This window comes from Artibeus jamaicensis, unplaced genomic scaffold, assembly GCF_021234435.1.
Source record: "Artibeus jamaicensis isolate MK-2021 breed Jamaican fruit bat unplaced genomic scaffold, CSHL_Jam_final contig_687, whole genome shotgun sequence".
Classification (NCBI taxonomy): Eukaryota; Metazoa; Chordata; class Mammalia; order Chiroptera; family Phyllostomidae; genus Artibeus; species Artibeus jamaicensis.
Window position 1 is genome coordinate 754,892 of NW_026521925.1, and position 18,938 is coordinate 773,829.

Below are 18,938 nucleotides of genomic sequence, written 5' to 3' on the forward strand. Positions count from 1 at the left end.
AGAGGCAATGGTGTAGCTGCTGAGTGACTTCTATTCCTGACAGCCCAACAAGCACCCTTTTCAGCCATTGTACCTTGATTAGTGTGTCAGCCACATTATTTCCAGGGGAAGCAAGGGATGCTTGCCCAGTCACATGATACAAAGTGATTTGATTCTGGTGGCCTAATTCCCATAGGCCTTGCCATAGACCTACCCCAATAATGGCCTATGGATAGCCATCCATTTATTTGCATTACATGTGGAGATCCACAGTGTTAGCCCACAAAACACTGCCCAACTATCTGCAAATAGTCAGGGGCAGTGCTTCATTGGCATCCATGAACCACATGGCTCACAGTTCAGCCAACTGGCTACTCTGACCTGCTCCAGTATCAAACCAGACCATGTCTGTTTCTGGCTGAACTGCTACAGCAGTCCACACAACCTGGCCCCTGTTTGACCCATCAGAATACCATGCATCTGAGGGAGTAGGTGCCCACCCTTCATGGAAGGGGCTAGCTACCATTTCTTCTATGGGGGAAGAATTAGTAGATTTTTTATCTACATAGGTGACAGGGCCCAACACTTCCTGCAGCTCAGTCCATAGGGGACTAATCGACATAGTGTTCCTTTGTTACTGATAATCCCCCCACTTAGCCATCGTGGATGTCTGAGCCATCCCACTGCAAGGCTTGGCCATATAGTATTGGACCCACTTGGCATTGGGGTAAGTGGTCCTTACTGTCATGGGGGCAGTTCCTGTTATAGCCTCCATGGCCAACAGGGGAGCATACACTGTAGCCAGTTGCTTTTCAATCAAGGAGTACTGTACCTTTGCTCCCTTCCATAGTTGGGACCAGAAACCCAAGGGTTGACATAGCCGTTCCAATCACTGCCGCAGACCCCATCCACAACCTTCTTGTGTCACATGCACATCTAGCTCACAGGGCCTAGCAGGTTGCAGAGCATGCAAGGCCTGAGTGTGTTTAATGATGTGCTTCACTCCTTGGAATGCTTGTTTCAAGATTGGAATCCAGCCCGAGCTCGCTCCCTTTTTTACCAAAGCATAGAAAATGGTGAACAACTTGAGCGAGGTAGAGCATAAACACTTCCCAGTACCCTAGCAGGCCCAAAAATGTCTAAAGCTGTTCCACAGTGGTAGGGGTAGGATACACCTGAATTTTATCCACCACCGCATCAGGGATGACTTTTGTCTTACCCGACCAGACAATGCTCCAAAATTTGACAGATAATCCAGACTCTTGCAGCTTGGCTTGGTTGATTGCCCAGCCACATGACTTCAGGTATGACAGCATTTATGGCGCTGCTTTCTCTAACTCTGTGAGAAAATCACTGGTTAGAAAAATGTCATAAATGTAATGGAACAGACGCACTCATGTAGGCCATGGCCACTTAGTCAAGTCCTACACCACAAGTCTATGACAGATAGTTGGACTGTGAAAGTACCCTCAAGGGAACACTAGTCATGTTTAGTGTAGAGCAAATTATTTCCCTACTGAAGCAAGACCTTATTGAGTACTCTACCCATTTCTGCATGAATATTGAGGTTTTTCCTGCCTGTCTTTTGAGAACATGTACTATTCCTGGCCATGTATGAATGCTGAGTTCTGGGTCTAATTTTTGGTGTGGTGCTTTGTTTAGCATCAGTTAGTTTCTTCATATGCCTGCATTTATCAGTGCTTTGCTGAATACCCAGAGTGTCTTCTGAGATATCTGGCGTGTTCTCTCTCTCTCTCTCTCTCTCTCTCTCTCTCTCTGTAGCTCTCTCCTGTCAAATTACTAGAATATCCTTTCGACCTAGCTGCCTTGGTCTCCTCAGACTGTCAGGTCTATCTCATCAGCGTAAGGAATCTCCTGGGCTCTGTTTAGGTTCTACAACTTGTGTTATGGCCAGAAAACTAAGTCCTTAAGCTAGACAATTGTTTGTTTTTTGTTTCTCTAGGGATCATTGTTTGTTTATTATCAGTGTTCAGTATCTTGAAAACCACTGTTTCGTATTTGTTTTTTGGTTGTTCTAAATCCAAGATTGAATTTGGTGCCTATTACTCCATCTTGGCCATTAGAGAAAGTCTCTTTACTGTTTTAGAAATAAGAATGAAGGCTTCTAAGATTTTTTTGAAACTCTGAGATCTTTGATTTGTATTCCATATTTTTAATATATTTTATTGATTATGCTATTACAGTTGTTCCATTCCCCCCTTCATTCCCCACCACCTTGCACACCCCTTCCCACCCACATTCCCTCCCTTTAGTTCATGTCCATGTGTCATAAGTTCTTCAGCTTCTACATTTCCCACACTATTCTTGCCCTCCCCCTGTCTATTTTCTACCTACCATCTATGCTACTTATTCTCTGTACCTTTTCCCCCTCTCTCCTCCTCCCACTCCCCTGTTGCTAACCCTCCATGTGATCTCTATTTCTGTGGTTCTGTTCCTGTTCTAGTTGTTTGTTTTTGTTTTAGGTGTGGTTGTTAATAATTGTGAGTTTGCTTTCATTTTACTGTTCATGTTTTTGATCTTCTTTTTGTTAGATAAGTCCCTTTAACATTTCCTATAATAAGGACTTGGTGATGATGAACTCCTTTAACTTGACCTTATCTGAGAAGCACTTTATCTGCCCTTCCATTCTAAATGAAAGCTTTGCCGGGTAGAGGAATCTTGGATGTAGGTCCTTGCCTTTCATGACTTGGAATACTTCTTTCCAGCCCCTTCTTGCCTGTAAGGTCTCTTCTGAGAAATCAGCTGACAGTCTGATGGAACTCCTTTGTAGGTGATTGTCCCCTTATCTCTTGCTGCTTCTAGAATTCTCTCCTGTCTACAGCCATACCACCCTGAATGTGCCTGATCTCATCTGTATTCCATATTTTTAAGAGCAAAGTTTTTTATTTATTTTTTTAATTTTTAAAATATATAATCTCTATTATATTTTTCTATTACCATATTCCCCTTATACCCTTTATACTCCTTGGTCTCTTGCTGTCACCACACTGTTGTCCATGTCCAGGAGCCCTTTTCCCTTTTTGCTCAATTTCTCCAACCCCTACCCACCACTAGCTGTCATCTGTTCTCCATCTATGAGTCTGTTTCTGTTTTGCTTGTTGTTAGTCTAGTTTGTTTGTTAGATTCCACGCATGAGTGAAATCATATGGTATTTGTCTTTCTCTGACTGGCTTATTTCACTCAGCATAACGATCTCCGGGTCCATCCATACTGTTGGAAGGGGTAAACTTTTTTCTTTTTTACAGCTGAGTGGAATTCCAATTTGTAAATGTACCATAGGTGTTTTATCCACTCATCTATTGATGGATACTTGGACTGCTTCTGTATCTTGGTGATTGTAAATAATTCTGCAACGAACATAGGGGTGCCTATGTTCTTTCAAATTAGTGTTTCAGGTTCCTTCAGATATATTCCCGGAAGCTGGATCACTGGGTCAAAAGGCAGATTCATTTTTTATTTTTTTTGAGGTATCTCCATACTGCTTTCCACAGTAGCTGCACTAGTCTGTATTTCCACCAACAGTGCAAAAAGGATACCTCTTTCTCCACATCCTCACCACACTTGTTGTCTTTTGGTTTATTAATGATAGCCATTCTGACAGGTGTGAGATGGCATCTCATTGTGGTTTTTATTTTAATTTATCTGATGATTAGTGACATTAAGCATCTTTCATATGTCTATTGGCCTCTTTGGAGAAGTGTCTATTGAGATCCTTTGCCAATTTTTTAATTGAGTTTGCTTTTTTGGTGTTAAGTTTTGTAAGTACTTTATAAATTTTGGATATTAAGCCCCTTTCAGATGTATTGGTGGAAATATGCTCCCATTCTGTGGGTTGTGTTTTTATTTTATTGACAATTTCCTTTGCTGTGCAAAAAGTTTTTATTTTGATTAGGTCTCATTTGTTTACTTTTCCTTTTGTTTCCCTTGCCTGGAGGATATATCCAGTAAAAAATTTCTAAGAGCAGTGTCTGAGATTCTGCTGCATATGTTTTCTTCTAGGATTTTCATGGTTTGGGGTCTAACATTTAAGTCTTTGACCCACCATGAATTGGTTCTTGTGTGTTGTGTAAGCAGGTGGTTTAGTTTCATTTTTCTGCATGTGTCTGTCCAGTTTTCCCAATACTATTACTGAATAAACTAACTTTAGCCCCATTGTATGTGCTAGCTTCCTCTGTTGAATACTGGTTGACTATAAAGGCGTATAAGTTTATTTCTGGTTTCTCAATTCTATTCCATTGATCTATGTTTTTATGCTAGTACCAGGCTGTTTTGATTACTATGCCTTGTAGTATAGTTTGATATTAGGTAGCATGAATCCTCTAACTTTGTTATTCTTTCTCAGAATTGTTGTTGCTCTGTGGGGCTTTTTATGGTCCCATACGAAATTTGAGATATTTGTTCTATTTCTGTGAAGTATGTCATTGGATTCTTGATAGAAATTGTGTCGAATCTATAGATTTCTTTGGGTAGTATGGACATTTTAATTATGTTAATTTGTCCTGTCGATAAACATGGTATGTACTTCCACTAGTTTGTATCTTCTTCAACTTCTTTCTTCAGTATCTTAGAATTTTCCAAGTACAGGTCTTTTACATCCTTGGTTAGGTTTATTCCTAGGTATTTTATTCCTTTTGAAGCAATTGTGAATGGAATTGTTTTATTAATTTCCTTTTCTGTTAGTTCACTGTTGGCATATAAAAATGCAACTCGTTTCTGGATATTAATTTTTGCATCCTGCTACTTTGCTGAATTCATTGATCAGTTCTAGTAGTTTCTTGGTGGAGTCTTTGGCATTCTCTGTATAAAGTATTATGTCCTTTGCAAATAAAGATAGTTTTACTTGTTCCTTTCTGATTTGGATGCCCTTTATTTCCTCTTCTTGTCTGATTTCTAAGGTTAGGACTTCCAGTACTATGAATAAGAGAGGTGAAGGTGGACATCCCTTTCTTGTTCCTGATCTTTAGGGGAATGCTTGTAATTTTTCCCACTGAGTATGATGCTGGCAGTTTCTTTGTCATATACATCCTTTATTATGTTTAGGTTATGTTTCCTCTGTTCCCACTTTGCTGGGAGTTTTTATCATAAATTGGTGCTGGATTTTATCAAAAGCTTATTCTGCATCTATTGATATAATCATGCAGCTTTTATCCTTCATTTTGTTTGTGTGGTAAATCACATTTATTGATTTGTAAATGTTGTGCCAAACTTGCATTCCTGGAATAAATCCCGCTTGATCATGTTGTATGACATTTTTGTTGTATTGCTGTATTCTATTTGCTAATATTTTGTTGAGGATTTTAGCATCTATGTTTATCAGTGACATTGGCTTATAATTTTCTTTCTTTGTAGTGTCTTTATCTGGTTTTTGGAGTTAAGATAATCATGGATAATAAAATGAATTTGAGAGCCCTCCCTTCTCTTGAAATTTATGAAATAGTTTGAGAAGGAGAGGTTTTAGTTCTTCAAATGTTTGGTAAAATTCACCTGTGAAGCCATGTGGTCCAGGGATTTGGTTTGTTGGGAGTTCTTTTGATTACTGCTTCAATTTCGTTAGGTATAATTTGTTTATTCAGATTCTCTGATTCTTCCTGATTTAGTTTTGGAAGATTGTATGTTTCTAGGAATTTATCCATTTCATCCAGGTTGTCCTCTTTGTTGTCATGTAATTCATAATATTTTCTTACAGTCCTTTGTATTTCTTTGGTGTCAGTTATTTCTCCTCTCATTTCTGATTTTATTTGTGTCATTTCTTTTTTTCTTGATGAATCTGGTTAAAGGTTTGTCAATCTTGTTTATCTTTTCAAAGAAAAGATCAGTGCTCTTGGATGCATTGATCTTTTGTATTGTATCATATTTTTAGACTCTATTTCATGTATTTCTGCTCTGATCTTAATTATTTCCTTCCTTCTACTCACATTGGGCTTTGTTTGTTGTTCCTTTTCAAGTTCTTTCCAAGTGTGAAGTTAGATTGTTTATTTAAGCTTTTTCTTGTATTTTGAGATAGGCCTGCAATGCTGTGAATGTCCCTCATAGGATTGCTTTCCCAATGTCCCACAGATTTTGGATTGTTATGTTCTCATTTTGTCTGTAGCCTTGGTTTTAAAGTCTGTTTTGTCATATATAAGTATTACTACTCCAGCTATTTTTTCTTTTCCCTTTGCATGAAATATCTTTTTCTATCCCTTTGCCTTTATTCTGTGTGTATCTTTGGACCTGAGAAGAGTCTCTTGGAGGAAGCATATATCTGGGTCTTGTTTTCTTATCCATTCACTTACCCTCTATTTTTGTCCAAGTATTTAAGCCATTTACATTTAAGGTGACTATTGATAGATACATATGCAGTGCCATTTTATTGTTAGACTGTTTTCCTCTGGTTTTTGTTTTTTTTTTTTTGTCCTTTCCCCCCTTTCTCCTCCTCCTCCTTCTTTCTTCTTCTCCTCCTTCTCCTTCACAAGCCCTTTAACATTTGTTGTGGTATTGGTTTGGTGTTAACAAACTCTTTTAGCTTTATCTTGTCTGGGAAGCTCCTTATCTCCTTTGATTTTAAATGATACCCTTGCTGGGTAAAGTGGTCTTGGTTGTAGGTCCTTACTTTTCATCACCTTGAATATTTCACGCCACTCCCTTCTGGCCTGCAATATTTCTGATGAGTAATCAGATGAGAGTCTAATTGGTGCTCCCTTGTAGCTAAGTACCTGCTCTTTTTCTCTTGTGTCTATCAGTATTCTCTCCTTATCTTTAAGCCTTGTCATTTGTATGCCTCTTTGGGTCCAACTTGTTTAGAATTCTCTGAGCTTCCTGGGCTTGTATGACCTTTTCCTTCACCAGATTAAGGAAGTTTTTGGCCCTTATTTGTTCAAATAGATTCTCAGTCCCTTGCTCACTCTCTTCTCCTTCTGGTGTTCCCATGATGTTGTCCAAGATGTTTTTTAAGCTCTCCTCATATTTTAAAAAATACTTTTTGCTGCTCTGCCTACCTTGTCTTCCAAAACACTGATTTGATCCTCTGCTTCATCTAATCTACTGTTTATTCCTACCAATGTATTATTTATCTCAGATACTGCGTTTTTTAATTTCTGACTGATCCTTTTTTATGTTTTCATGTTATTGAGTACCCTTATAATCTTTACTCTGAACTCTCTATCTGATAAATTGCTTACTTCCATTTCATCTTGCTCTTCAGGAAAATTCTCTTGTCCTTTCATTTGGGGTCTGTTTCTTTGTTTTTCCATTTTGGCTGCTTCTTCGTATTTTCTGCCTTAGGTATTAAACCAGTCAGGTAAATTGATTCACTGTTAATCTAATCAGTCTGTAATCCACAGTCAGGCTTTAGCAGCAGGGGCAAGACAGAGTAATTCCTGAAGGTGGGACTATTGCTTCTGCTTAGGCTGATGCCATTCAGAGAAGTGCTCTGCCTGAGAGAGATGGCTCCTGTAGTGTGGGGAATGACTCAGCACATGGATCCTGGAAGCTGTTACTTCAGTTCTCTCCCAGAGCCACCAACTCCAGACTCTCCTCGAGTGTCTCCAGTTCACTCTACCCTCCCTTTGCTGCCACCTATGGTAAGTGGCTACCAATGAAATTTTGTGCTTTTGCCCTTTAAAAGGCTCTCTGCATCCCAGCCATCTCTCTGTAGCTAACAGAACCTCTGCTGCTTTTCACAGCTGGATGTTATCTGGGTTCCTTTCTGGTTTTGGTGCTGCAGGCTGAGGAGCCCAGTGTGGGATTTAGACCACATTTCTGTGGGTGACCGCCCCTGCCCCGTTACTGAAATATCCCTTTCAGCACTTCAGCTGCTCCCCGTGAGAGCCCAGCCAGCCCTCTGTCGTCTGCTCTGCACTCCCTACTAGTCACGTTGTGTTGAAGTTTCCTTCTATTTGTCCATGGTTGTAAGGCTTCTCTGCAGCTAGTGTTCAGTTGGTTATTCAAGATGGTTTCTCTACAGTTTTTCTAGTTGTAATTCTAGATTGGTCCTGGGAGGATGTTAGTGTAGCTTCCACTTACTCCTCTGCCATCTTGGATCTCCAACAGCTCATTTTTTCATTTCCATAGTATATTTTATTCTCTCCTCAGAACACTTAACCATCCCCTGTTTATGCTTAGACGATTGCTTGGGATTAAATCTGTGCTATGAATGAACCTTATTTATTTATGATGCCAACACTTGACATAGAATGATGGCAATCATGATACAATAGCAGAAAAATGTATAAATGTATTTTTCAGGTTTTTTGAACCAAATCCTACTTGTAAATACATTTTCTGTGGAGATTATTTAGACTCACACACACATAATTGCAACAGAGAATACTGCTATATGTGATATACACTGACATTTTCTGTTGTATTTCACTGAAAAAATAAACTTTTGGTAATTACCGATTGATGGGTTATATCTCATAGTTTAACATCCATTGTCTATATAAATAAAAAACTATGAGGTACCATATTAATAAAAGATAGGTACTTAGATTACATGCTGTTAGTTCTGTTATTAAGTTTTTCTTCAAAACAGTCAATATAGAATAGTTAAATATGTATAAATTTATTAATAATTTATATAAGATTTTGTCTCTATGTCTTAGTCTTTCTCTTCCATAGTAAATGGGTTGGTAATAACTTACAACTATTTAAAAGAGATACTGCAGAGATTTATTTTTAATTAATGAAATTTGAGTGGTTTCTTATGTGAAGAAATAGAGTTTTGAGGCATGGTAAAGTCCTGGAATTAATAATAGCTTTGCATCCTTATTTTTTAATGAGATAGTTTTTTAAAAATTTTTATAAGAGTTTATTTGAGCCAAACTGATGACATATTCCAGGGAGAAAGACCTGAAATGATTTGGAGAATAACAGTCTGTAGTTTCTCTTCATTTGAAATTAAGGAGGGGACTGAAGGAAGATTGGAGAAGGCAAGATTGGGATTGGATTACAGGTTAGTTAACAAGATTATGTGCTTTCTTGAGAGTTAATATACCTCTTCAGGGGTATTATTTCTGGTATTCTAAATATTTGTTAAACTGGATGCATGAGAACTATGGACAGGGCTGGCTTAATCCCTTTCACTAAAGCGAAACTCTTTCAATAAGTTATTCCCGGAGGGTGACTGTCCACCATGACCTTCCCAGTTAGGAATTTATGATCAGATCACCACATGAGGTTACTTTCCATGGAGCCCCCTTTCCTTCCTCAACAGTTCCCCCCTTTTGGTCATAAATCAACATGAAAGATGCATTGATGACTGACTTTTAGGTCAGATAATGTGTTCCCACTCCTAGGAAGTCTCAGTATCATTGTCATCTTGTTGACCATTGGGAATGGGGCAGTACTGGAACCATGGGATCTGAGTTGAGGTCACATTTTTTCCCCAAAAGGAGAAGGGCAGGTAAATGGAAGTCATGAAGGTCTTATAGCCTTCATTGTGAAAAAAAAACACTCTGGTCCATCTCTGTCCTATTGATTATCATGATCCATATTTTGCTGTCTTATTTTTCTGCCTTTGCCATCTAGTATAACAATTATATAAGTCATGAAAATAATATTAATAGTTATCTTATACATGTAGAGTAGTGAAAAAATAGTTGGACTATATAGAAAACCCAAAGAACAAATGTAACTATTTACTATTGAGACCACTATTATTAGGAGACAGGTAAAGACAATCAAAACAAAATGGATTCTAAGTTCAGTATCAAGCCATAAGTATACAGATATTGTTGGTGTCTTGGAACAACTGTTTACTTCTGATGTCAGCAGCCTCTTATCATGGAAGACTTTGATGACCGTTGTATGTGGAGATGAGTATCAGAGATAAGGGTGGATGTCCATTTGTGGTTAGAGGCCTGATAAGGTCCTTTCCAACAAAACAAAGTTGGAGTGTCTTTTATTTGGTCTTCTTTCCACTAGTCAAAGTGTAAAGTCTTCATCTCCTGGAAGTTCACTGTGAAAGGAACTAGTTACCAACTTGGCATTTTCTTGATGTAAGTCTATGAAACTTTGGCAATAGTGTTAGATGCCTTCTTTCAATAATTTTAGCTCATAGGTTTTTTCATCTAAGTTCAACTTAAATGCACTGTGAAGCATGAAGGAATGTAAAAACTGAAAAAAATGAGAACTAAGCAGCCATGTTTGGTTTTCCACAGCCTTAACTCTTCATTTTTCTATCTCTTATTTTCCTATGCAATTTAACATAAAAGACAAGTATTTTGATATGTTCCAGGGGCTCTTCTGAAACACCACAAAGTCATTACTGCATATATTGAGATTTTAACCCTTAAAAACCTCAATTTCTAGTGAAAACTTCAATTTCTAATGAAAAGCATTCTTTAGGTTGGACATTTTATAGCATCTGGAAAAATTTTTCAGGGACATAAAAGTCAGTTATTAACATGGACTTATTTTTGTAAAACCCAGGCAAAATGAAGATGTGTCTGTTTTACCTAAAGCAACAAACTTTAGCAAGCTTTATTTACTAAGGATTAATCTTAGGGCACATGTACTTGGAAAGCATCAAGTTAGTTTTTATATTTCTGAGAATTTTAGAGTACCCAATTCTTACAAGTGCTTGACTTTTTAATTTTAACAGTACCATCCTGAGGTAGAAAATTATCTCACATTTACAACATACATATGTAGACACATACAGACAGACACAAGGAGAGAACAGTAAGATCTAAATTATGTTTAGGAGGCATTTACAATTCATATCTGCCCTTGACAAGTCAAGTTCCAAATGACATTCTCCCTTTTAAAATAATAATAACAGCCATTTTTAATGACACAAAGAATTGCATTGACATCATATGTTGATTGGTTTATCTAAATTCTCTTTTCGAAGCTTTAAGAAATCAATTAAATATAATTTTTATTCATTCCGCCTAATTTTATAGCCCCCTGTTACAAAAGCCTTGTCCCAGCCCCCCCAGTCCTTCCATGAAGACCTCCCAAGTGATGGAGCCTGGCTTAGGTTGCCCCTCCTGTGAGGGGTCTTACCCATCATGACTTCCAACCAAGCTATGGGGGTAGGGAGAGGAAACTGAGGCAGCGTTTGCTACCAGAGACAAGCTTTGTCCCCTGCTGTTGGCATTCCAAAGGTGTCACTCACCCTTAGCCTTAAGGGGTCGAGATACAATTCCTAGAACCAGGCAGAGCAGTCTACAACACTCATTATCAGTGCACATGATGCTATTCACCTCTAAATCCCAAAGGCATAAGAGCCACACTGCTAAGGGCTCCCTGGGTCGCTGGCAAAACTGATTTGCAAGATTGACCTGTTCGGCCTCTGTGTATGGGGCTGATAGGTTGTGTGCTTAACCATCCGGGCAGGACCGTCAGAGTTTCTCCCAGATGCCATGGGCTGCTGCAACTGTATCTTCTGTAGCATTACTGGGCAGGCCTGCAGGGAATTTGGTTTCCTCCTCCCCCTCCTCTGACTCATCTACTAAGACTAGGAAGGGAGATTGCCCTTATTCCACCATTAGGAGGCCTTTCTTCAGGGTGTAGATCTTCACTTCCAAGACTTCCTCTCTTCCCTAGAGTTCACGTAACTTCACTGCATCATGAAGTGCAGTCTCTATCTTAGCTTGCAAAAATGAAAGAAATACCCAGCCTGCAGCCCTGTGGCTGCCCAGGCACTCGGCTTCTCCAGGGTATCCCTTACTACTCACAGGGCCTTCTCTACCTTGTTGGGTGTGCCACTAACATCAGGCCAATTCTGGAGGGGAGTCCACGCTGCCAGGAGACTCACCACCAAATACCACATACCAATGACCGGCCACCCTTCCAGAGTTCAAGGGAGCCAATGGCTCTTCCATGTTTATATTGTAATGTGATGAATCATGCTGATGATGCCAACTGTCTTGCAGTTGTTCAAGGATGGCCGGACAGATTCACATGGGATTCATGGGGCTGTTGGGATGTCTGACATGCCCTTATTCTGGAGTGGGATGATCCATGTATGCCACAAGCCATGTGTCATGTTGTGGGAAGTTCTGACTCCCTTATATACTAAGTGCACACAAAGCTAGCAGTGTGTCAAAATATATAAGAAAGTGGATTCTGCACATGTGGGCTCATTCTCAAGGTTATGAGAATACTGCTTATCTTAGTTATCTGGACATCTGGGTGAGAGAGCCTGACTGACTCTATTTTCCCTACGCACATGCTGCCCAGTGAGGGATGCTGGCAATATTGGGAAGAAGAAGTTTAAGACTTGGACTCAGACTGCACTAGTAGTGACAAGTGTGCTCACTGGCATGAGGGAAGTAGCTGGCCCTGGCATTTATTGAGTGCCCCTTGTATGCACTAAGCTGTCTATCTTTTAGGCATATACTTATAGAGGCCAGAGATTTTAAAATTATTTTATGAATGATTTTGCAAACAGAGGCTTAAATTCAAAGCAACAAGATTGGGACAAGCTATCAGATTTTCCCAAAGGAGGCGTTGGCTGGTGAGTAAGTACAGCTAAACTAAGCCAGAGAGCCATGAACAGGTACAGCTGGCTCTCAGACTGAAGTGCCTGGGGGACCATCAAGTTGCTAGAGCCTGCTCCAAGCCTTCCCTTCACACCTGCTCTGTGTCAGGCATCAGGCAAGGTTCTGGTGATACAGCAGTAAGCAAGAAAGGCCTAGTACTGACTCTGTAGGTCTTTACAGCCTAATGTTTCCCCCCAATTTATATGGGTCTAACCTGGCAAAGATGCTTTCATTTGGAAGCCTTAGGATGGCTGGCAAAGTGATGATGGTGCTGGTGGTGGTGATGAAGTAGTGATGGGGTAAGGTGATAATGGTGTGGTGATGATTGTGGGGAGGTTGGTGATGGTGTGATGATGGGAATGTGGGTATTAGGGAATAGTGTTAATGATGGTGGAGGTAGTGTAGCCTCACACTGGGAAGCACTGAGCATTTTGTTAGTATCACCTACTCAGGGCCACAACAGTAATGGCTTATGGAGTCCTGCTCTGTGCTCACAGATAGGGCTGCTGAGGAAGCAGCCCTCCTATTCACTGTTTTCCCCTGAGCAGAGGCCTGCCCTGCTGCTTCCCTCCCCTCCATGGAGACTGGCCAGGTCCACATTCTCTCTGATCTCAGCTTCTTCACCTGAAATTGAAATAACAAAAATAGTTTTTGGAAGGTTGTGATGGTACAATGATGTGGAACAGGCACCATGCTGAGACCAGCACCTGGTACTGGGAAGCATCAGCTACTGCTTCTATTAGCATGAGGTAAGTGCCCTGAGAGATAAGGGAGCAAAGGTCGACATTGTCAGGGGAATGGGGAAAAGGGCTGAGCTGGACATGGGCTCATCCAGGAGAGAGGGTGGGAAGGACTAGGCATGTGCAAGCTATAGGCAAGTAAGTCATTTCCTGAGCTGGGGTCTGTGATTTTATTTTCAGCCTAATGGCTGTTTGCTGGCCTCACCAGGGAGGTAGGATACTAGAGGGCACTGCATGCCCACATGAGATTTGTGAGCAGAAGGGGCATCCATCCACAGGGCTGTGTGTGCCTCATCCTGCTTCTGACAAGCCACCCAACTAACCAAGCCAGAGTATCTTAGCAGCGTCTGATCTCACTGACATCCCTGGTACCACCCCAAATTCTGACCAGTGTGCAGCCATTTCCCACCCTGTTCATAAAACCATTTATTCACATGTTTGTTCTTCATTAATTCATTCATTGGTTCACTTATACATGAGTTTGCCACTGTGGCCAAAAGGTGGGCACCTGAGAGAGTATAAAGGAACGAGTTGGGGTGGGGCAGATGAAACCTCTCCCTGATGAGAAGCTGTGTTTTATTCTGCTAGCAGTGGACAGTTAATGCTGCACTGCAGACAAAGGGTGACATGATTCAACTGAGCCTGCTGCTCTTTGGCAAGTGGCAAGTGGACTGTGGCATTAAGAGTGCGCCCAGGGAGACTGGTTGACCATTGTATTGTCCAGGTGAGGGGGGTGAGGGAGAATGGTGGCTTGCCTAAGGTGTGGCATAAGGCAGTCCATGGGCTGGTCTAAGGGTGGAAAAGGGAAGGGCTCAGGGTAATCTGAGGTTTTTGGGCTAAATAGGGCAAGGAAGAGGGGCCTTGAGTGGGGTGGGAAGAGTGGGAGAAGACAGACTAGGACATGGCAGTGGAACAGGTTGATGGAGATATGCATCTGGCACTTGGGATTGAGTTGTAAGGGCTGGTGGACTGGTGAACACTGCAGTGTCAGCAAAGGCAATAATTAGAGCTGTAGTGTACCCAAACAAGCAGTGGGGTCACTCACCACCAGCAGGCAAAAAATCTGGAGTCAGAGTTCATTGGAAATGGAAAGTAATCTTTTATTCAAAGGCTATACAGTTTGAAATAATGGCAGGTTTCTGCCTCAAAGCCCATTTCCTCTAAGACACCCAAAGAAAATCACCCTGCAACCCTCTGCTGGCTCAGTTGAAGGCTGCACCAGGAATCTCTGCACCCACGCAAAAGAACCATTGTTTAAGAAATGCAGGTGGCTTAGCTGGTTTCCAGCTGCTGTCTGGCTTCAGGTATCTTTCTGAGTCTTTGTATCTGGGTGTCCTACTCATAGGATACTGCCCTCTTGCTCTGGTTCCTGCCCTCTAGTGCATCTGTGCCTAGCTGGGCAGGACCCACACAAGTGTATCTCCAGTCTCCAGTGCCGCCATGTCTTCCCATGTGGGAGTGAGACTTGGGGCTTTTCACCTAGCCACACAACTTCCAGGGAACACCAGCCTGGGCTTCCTCCCCTTCTGCCCTACCAGCCAAGTGCCTGCTGTGCTCCTGGCCAGGCAGGCCTGCACAGTGCTCAGGAAGAGGTGCCAGAAACATTCCAAGACCACCTGTCTCCAGAGCCGACTGGCCCAAGAACTCAAGCCCCTGGCATTCAAGAAAGAGAGAACACAGATAGCAGTTCTATGCTCTCCACTTATACAGTCTGGTCTCTGTATGGCAGAAGTACATAGGAAAGTATTTCCCTCCATCATGCTGTGCTATTGGGTTGCTAAGGCACCTGCTCATGTGCAGTCCCCAGAGCTTCCCAACCTTCCCCCATCTCCAGGGTTGGGGGCACAGAGTGCAGTCTCTTGTGATACTCCTGGGGTCCCCACTGCCTTCTGCCCAGAAATCCAGCCAGAATGCCCCCTCCCATTACAGTAGGACTGGCTTCCATTTTCTAGAGGAAATTTGCAGAAAGAACAGGAGCTCCCATCACCTAGAGGAAGAGCCCCACATGAGAGGTGAGCAAGCTAGCTAAGTGTGGTAAAACGGGAGAACACCAGACAGAAGGTCCTAAAAGCAACCGAAGAGAAGTGAGAACACCAATGAATGATGATTACAATGAGCATGGAGTTCTCAGCAGCCACAGAAACAAAAAGACATTGGACTCATGCCTTTACAGGACTAAGAAAATAACTGTCCTACAGAATGCTCTGCTCAGCTAAAGTACCTTTGAAGAATAAGATGAAAATATTAATTAAAATTTTTAATTACAGTTTTCATACAATATTATAGAAGTTTCAGGCAGTCACTCCTCTCACCCCAATTCTCTTGCTCACTTAGTATAGACACTAAGCCCTGCCAAGTCCTAGCTGTTGACTCACTTTAGACATTTATATAATTTAAGAAGTGACCACCCCTATAACTCTAGACTAGGTAAAAGTATTTTTTCTACAGTCAGGAGACAGGTAAGACCCAGGTCCATGTTTGCTGTGAGTGGTTGGAGTGGATGGTGGGGATGTGAGGGCAGCAGTTTGCTTAGTCCTCAGGCTGGCCATGGGTTCATGGTATTTTTTGTAGTGTTTACTTCCAGGGTGAATATCATGCAAAATACACTCCTTCTATGTATCAAATATTAAACTAGAATAAAAAGAAAATATGAATGGGATATGGGAGGAGGGGCCCTGGGTAAATAGGCCAAATCCTAAGAGGTTGATGGTGCCAAGTACTGGTGTCTGGGCCCTGAGTGAAGGCTGGAGGTATCCCCCCACACACATACAGGGACAGCTGGCCTGCAGGGGTAAGGGCCGCCCTGGGGAGGAGCCCATGATATCTTCATTCCCAGCGAAGGTATTACCCAACTCAAGGGGTTCACCACTTGGCATGTTGAGACATGGTTGTTAGGCTGATTTACTTACTTGCATCCAGTAAAAGAGATTGGATGCACACTCAAGCCCTGCCTCCCTGAAGAGAGGTTTAGCCATTTCTTATATACACTGTTTGGTTAATTACATGTTGAATTCTTCTTTGAAGTTGGCTACACTTATCAGGTTGGGTTCCTGTCAGGCTCATCCTGTTTACAGCTGTATCTGCAAAATACTGCATTACATTTTAATATTTAGCAAGAGCCTTTAAGAAGAACCTACTAGACCTTAAGACTCTAGTCCTATCTAACAAAGATAATGGTATTAGGAAATAGTCTGTTAAAAAGACTCTGCTGGGCCTTAATAAAACTGTCACCTATACCACCTGGCATTCAGCAAGGGTGGGAATGGGCTGCCTGGTGAGTGGATCTACAGAAAGGGCCTGCCCTACACATATATGCATGTGTTGTTGAAGATCACACACACTTCTTGGATCATACTATTTCACAATTTCTTTTTCTAATGAGCACCCCCCCATCTGGCATTTGTGTTACCATTTGTAGTTGTCTGGGACTCCATGGATTTCCATGGCAGGGTGAGCAATTCTCAGAACAGCCTGGAGGGCAGGCTCAGAGGTGGGATAAGAGACCAAGGGAATCTGGCCAGGAGGTGCCTTCATGATCAGATGGTAGCACATCCACCACAGAAGAAGGTAAGGAGGTTGAAAGAACCTCAAGTGGCTGTATGTGACCCCTAATGGCCCAGGCTAGCCAGGACCATGGAGAGCTGATGAAGGTGAACCCATAGTCAGGATCTGGCAGGGCTCAGTGTGTCTGCACTAAGTGAGCAAGAGAATGGAGGTGGAGAAAGTGTGCAACAATGTGAATGTGTGTGTTGTGTGAGAAAGACATGCAACCGTGTGTGTGTGTGTGTGTGTGTGTGTGTGAGAGAGAGAGAGAGAGAGAGAGAGAGAGAGAGAGAGAGTTGTGTATCAGTTTGGGTCCAGTCAGGAAACAGCACCTACACTGCAACTGAAATTGGAGTTCACATAAACATTATTAAGAAATAATAAGAGAACACAGTGAGGCATCTGAGAGTGTTACTGAAACCAAACAGTGGGGGTCTTACTGCATGCATGTGCAGTCCTCAGTGCTTCCCAATCTCTTCCCCACCTTTTGGGGGGTGTCCTCCTGTTACAATCCCCCCCTTTAATACTCTTCACACTTGTAATCTTACAAAGACAAATGGACAAAGTCCCATTATGTAACTACCTCCTGCTGGCCAAGGAGTGTAGTCCTACCTATTCTCCAATCCAGAAGTTCTTAACAAAAGGGAGTCTGGAGTGTAGGGAAGCCTTCACACAAGGGAAAAGGATCTTGCAAAGTTCAGAGCAGTTGATTGTCCCTGAAAAGTGTTATGTTTGATGTCTGAAGAATGGCATTACTGGACAGGTTAGTAACTTTGTTGTATTCTGGAGGTGAAAAATTTGGCAACAGGATTAGAAGGCACAATTAGAAACCACAACTAAATGACAAAGGTGGGGATCGGTTCCACAACATCCCAATTAAGAAAGAGTGGCTTCCTTGGAGGAAGGTGTGCAAGGGATGTCACACCTGTCCAAAGACTGATTGCCAATGCTTTTAACTTAAATCAGGCAGTAGGGAACATTCTGAGATTCCTCCCTTTAACACTTCTGGGTCCTTTCTATCTAAACCATTAAGATAGAAAGGAAACAAATTTTAAGCAAAGCCAATAGACTTCCCCATACTTCACCAACTTAACCATTTAGTCAAACCAAACTTTTGAGTCTCAGGATGCAGATGGGCTTCCTCAGTGAGGTCTATACTGTGTAAACAATCACCCAGTAATGAGATCATAGGCATGTACCCCATGAAAACAGAAGGAAGAACACAGGTTAATCACACAACAATCACAAACCAGTCTCTGAGTCTGCAAGACTATCTTTCAAGAGGATTTCCAGTTGTAAGGCCTTTGCTGGAATAATATCAAGCAGTGACAATTTGATGAATCTTTTCATGTCTCTAAATTGGACCTCTCTGGTGATGTCATCAGGCGTTGAGGTAAATAAGTTTAATTCTTTTTTTCTCTTTATACCCCACACTCTACCAGTTTAATCTTAAGTGAAAATAAACTTTGAGGAAAGTCAGCTGCACTAGAGTCCAATCTTCACAAGTAAGCATTGTGATTTTCCTTAAAAACAGATTGTTCTCCCTAAGATTACCCATATTGTCAACAAAAGACTGCCACTTTTAATTTTTCCTCATTTTTTGCACAAAGACAACAAGAGCAGCAATTGACCACACATAGACTCTTCAAATCTTCCTTGCTGGAACTTACATAAGGAACTTTTAAATCGACACTTAGTGCACCCTTCACGGCACAGAAGTCAAGCCCCATACCTGCCATCCAGTTTTGCCTGCAGTACCTGTATTTCTCAAGTCCTTGAGGTTCTCACTGTGTGGAAAATAAGGTTTCTCCTTGCCATATTTTCAGGAGAACAACCTTTGTTTCTTCCCTGGAAAGACTGTCATGAACCATATGACCAAACAAGGTATCAGACCATTTCTTCAGTGAGCTTTTGTTAGCTTCAAAAATCAGTCTCAGTTCCTCAAGGCTTTCTAGTAACAGCCAGAGCTGAGGCATGTCCCCTTCAGGCATGTCCCCTTCAGGCATGACAGTCCAGTCAAAATCTTGGCTATTAAAACCATCATTGGAAGCTAATCTTATTGGTTTTATGCAAAGAAACTGTATGCCATCATTCACTCATGAATGCCAAATTCTGGAGGAATCAGGTAGGAACAAAAGTACAAAGCAAAGAGGAAAATTCTTGTCCTTACAATAGCCACCAA

At 41.5% G+C, this 18,938-nt stretch overlaps 1 protein-coding gene across 6 annotated transcripts in view; it reads left to right on the plus strand.

Moving 5' to 3' along the window:
• RET (ret proto-oncogene) overlaps nucleotides 1-18,938 on the plus strand; it is a 79,385-nt gene that overhangs the window by 15,193 nt on the left and 45,254 nt on the right. The window contains exon 1 of one of the 6 annotated variants that reach the window (XM_053671432.1): nucleotides 7,400-7,562. The exons of the other annotated variants lie outside the window; for them this stretch is intronic. The gene's annotated coding sequence lies outside the window, so the exon portion shown is untranslated. Of the gene's footprint in view, nucleotides 1-7,399; nucleotides 7,563-18,938 lie in introns of those variants that run through there. 6 annotated transcript variants of the gene reach the window in all.